We start from the raw sequence: 3843 nt of genomic DNA, 5'->3' as shown, positions 1-3843 counted from the left end.
GGACAGACCAAAATGGCAAAGAAGGAAGGCAGAATGAGGACTGGACAGAAGAGATTACAGGAGGATAAAAAAAGAAAGGGGACAAGGAGGAGGAAGATCGGGAGATAGCCAGGTGACAGGGAGTAAGAGGAATGGAAGGAAGAGTGAGAAGAAAGGGCAGAAACCAGGAGGTGTGAAAAGTGGATATAGTGAGGATGAGGGAAGCAAGAACATAAGAGGAGCGAGGAGAAGTTACCGATGTCAATGGATGAAAGAAAAAGAAAGGGTGGTTGGGAGGGGGATAAGGCAGCGGACACAAGAGAACGTTATTGAGACTAATCAAAAGTGAGAAATGATAATTACAAAGAACAGAACTCTCCGTTTTTAATCAACACGTCACCACTGTTTCATTTGTAAAGTCGAACTTACATTACAAAAGAAACGAAAGAAAGAACAAAACGTATGAAGTATAAAGATCAAATCAAACTTCATTTGTTTCTTGGAGGTTGTGAGTGTGTTTTTTCAGTGGATGAAGTCTGCTATTCTGTTAAAAGTAAATGGACTAATAGCACTTATCTATTCTTAAAGGTCCATGACATGGTGCTCTTTGGATGCTTTTATTAGGCCTTAGTGGTACACCACTGTTGCAGTTTAATTTCCAATATGGTAATGAACAGTCTTTTCGCTGTCTGGATGTTCGACCTTCTGAAGCGCGTCATCCACAGGGAGTTTTACCGATGGATTAAACACAGATATCGGGTACTGGAGATTCACTGCATGTACAATATAGTTGTTAACGTTAATGTGAGAGGTTGTCTTTAGATGTGAGATGGGTCAGACCATTGTCTTTTCAAAGTCTGTTCTAGTCTTGTAGTGGATAGTAGCACAAACTAATCAATAATATGTAATGAACATATGTAAGAATGCACCTCATGGATTCAAATCCTTCCTAGTATGTAGTGCCATTGGGAGTATCTGTCAATCACGATGTATTCCATCAGCAGCGTACCAGGATGGCCGAGTGGTTAAGGCGTTGGACTTAAGATCAATGGGCAATTGCCCTCGTGGGTTCGAACCCCACTCCTGGTATACAAGTTTGCTTTACTGTTCAGGAAGTGAGTCATTAAGCTCAGGGTCCTGCTGAAAATGAACCTAGGGGTTAAAGGTCCCTAAAATGGGGCCTTCAGATGATTAAAAGACCTTAGTGGTCCCATTACTCTATCTGAAGTCTCCTCTATTAGACCTTAGTGGTCCCTAATACTGAACTGAAGTCTCTTTTATATAGACCTTAGGGTCCCCTAATACTGTATCGAAGTTCCTTTTATATAGACCTAGTGGTCCCCTAATACTGTATACTGAAGTCCTTTTTATAGACCTTAGTGCGTCCCCTAATACTGTATCTGAAAGTCTCTTTTATATAGACCTATGGTCCCCTAATACTGTATTGAAGTCTTTAATATAGACCTGTGGTCCTAATACTGTATCTGAAGTCTCTTTTGTATAGAACTTAGTGGTCCATAATACTGTATCTGAAGTCTCTTTTGTATAGACCTTAGTGGTCCCCTAATACTGTTACTGAGTCCTATATAGACCTTAGTGGTCCCTAATAATGTATCTGAAGTTCTTTTGTATAGAACTTAGTAGGGCCCATAATATGTATCTGAGTCTCCTTTGTATAGACCTTAGTGGTCCCCTAATACTGTATCTGAAGTCCTCTTTATATAGACCTTAGTGGTCCCCTAATACTGTATCTGAAGTCTCTTATATAAGAATATAATACATTTTATTTATAATGCGCTTTTCATCAATACATTCAAGAGAAATAAAACAAACAAACAAAAGAAATAAAGCTATTCTTAGAAGAGGAGATAAGAAAAAACAAAGGGACTAAAAGCTTTGCTAAAAGAAATTGTAAGGCCTTATTAAACACACTCAGTGTGAGGTGCCTAGGTGTCAAGGAGGGCATTACCACAGATGTGGGGGCAGCAGCACAAAATGCCCTATCTCCATTGTCCTGAGTCGGTTCTGGGAATGTGGAGCAGGTTTGAGTGAGTGGGTGAAAGGAGCAGGTTGTGTGTTCGTGGTTTTATAAGTCTTGTGGGTAAGGGGGGGGCATGTCCATGATGATTGATGAGTGAGGAGGGAAACCTTGAACTCCATCCTGGTGGAGATGGGAACCAGTGAGTGGTGGAGAATGGGGTAATATGCGCATGTTTCCGCCATCTCATCAGGATACCTAGCTGCAGAGTTTTGAATGTACTGAAGCCTCTGCAGACTCTTCATTTAGGGATCCCAATGAGAAGTGGTATGCATAGTCCAGTTGGAGGAGACCAAGGCATGAACCTTACAGACCTTAGTGGTTCCCCTAATACTGTATCTGAAGTCTCTTTTATCATAGACCTTAGTGGTCCCTATAAGTATCTGAAGTTCTTTTATAGACCTTAGTGGTCCCTAATGCTGTATCTGAAGTCTCTTTTATAAAGACTTAGTGGTCCCCTAATACTGTATCTGAAGTCTCTTTATATAGACCCTTAGTGGTCCTCTAATACTGTATCTGATGTTCTTTTCTATAGACCTTAGTGGTCTAATACTGTATCTGAAGTTCTTTAAAGACTGTAGTCCTCTAATACTGTATCTGAAGTCTTTTTCTGTATAACCTAGTGGTCCCCTATATACTGTATCTGAAGTTCTTTATATAGACTATAGTGGTCCCCTAATACTGGTATCTGAAGTCTTTTATATAGACCTTAGTGGCCTCTAATACTGTATCTAAATCTATTCCCAAAATTCAGCCTTGGTGCAGAATTACAGACACTAGAGCAGACCCGGGCATCTTACCCGCGGGCCACATCCGACCTTTGTGGCGTCCCTGTCCGCCTGCGTGAGGCCAATCATAAATTACAAAATAAATTAAAAAAATATCAGTGAGTGTTCATAAGCGGTGCTGCTTTTATTTTGAAAGTGTATTATGGACGTATGGACGTATGTCCGTGCGTTAACCTGGAGTGAAGGTGCACAGCGACAGTGATGCCGGTTACCCTGAGATGTCCGCTCACAGCTATAAAAAAGAAAAGTAGATGACGAATGCCGTGTTTTCAACAAGGCATGGACTGCAAGTATTTCTTCACAGAAATAAAGGTAAAGCCGTGTGCTTAATTTGTGGAACACAGGTTGCGTGTTTAAAGAATATAATTGGAATCGCCACTACACGACGAAGCACGAGGATAAATACGCGAATCTGTCTGATGAATAGCACAACAAGGGAGGTTGAGTTGTGTGATGGTAAAACTGCAAACCCAACAAGGATTTTTACCAAACTTCACACCCCCAGAGATGCAAGCCGTCAGGACAAGTTAAGTCATTCTCACAAAATCGCCGAAAAACGAAGGCGTTTTCTGACGGAGAGTTTAAAAGGAGTGCTTATTGGACTCGTTGCGTAGCATGATATGTCGAGAAAAAGGGGCATTGAGAACGGTCACTCTCCGACGCACTGTGACGGAGGGTTGAGGCCATCGCTCGAAACTTGGAGCTTCAGCTGAAGAACAGAGCGGCCGACTTTGAACTGTTTCTCTGGTTTTGGATGGAGAGCTGCCAGAGAAAAACAGTCAAAGTCGGCCGCTCTGTTCTTCAGCTGAAGCTCCAAGTTTCGAGCGATGGCCTCAACCCGCCTCGTCACAGTGCGTCGGGAGAGTGACACGTTCTCAAATGCGCCCTTTTTCTCCGGACATATCAGCGCAACAGAGTCCAATAAGCACTCCTTTGTAAACTCTCCGTCAGAAAACGCCTTCGTTTTTCTGGCGATTTTGTGAGAAATGACGTAACTTGTCCTGACGGCTGCATCTCTGGGGGTGTGAAGTTTGGTAA

The 3843-nt window shown here is 42.1% G+C and overlaps 1 non-coding gene and 1 pseudogene across 1 annotated transcript; both read left to right on the top strand.

The window, feature by feature from the left end:
- Nucleotides 1–3843, top strand: part of LOC116698801 (contactin-associated protein-like 4) — a 421932-nt pseudogene that overhangs the window by 147789 nt on the left and 270300 nt on the right.
- Nucleotides 987–1068, top strand: trnal-uaa (transfer RNA leucine (anticodon UAA)). Its single transcript has one exon. It is a non-coding gene; the product is annotated as a tRNA-Leu (tRNA).

Source organism: Etheostoma spectabile, chromosome 12, assembly GCF_008692095.1.
Source record: "Etheostoma spectabile isolate EspeVRDwgs_2016 chromosome 12, UIUC_Espe_1.0, whole genome shotgun sequence".
Lineage (NCBI taxonomy): Eukaryota > Metazoa > Chordata > Actinopteri > Perciformes > Percidae > Etheostoma > Etheostoma spectabile.
The sequence above is the reverse complement of the archived record's forward strand: the minus strand, read 5'-3'. Positions and strand labels throughout refer to the sequence as shown.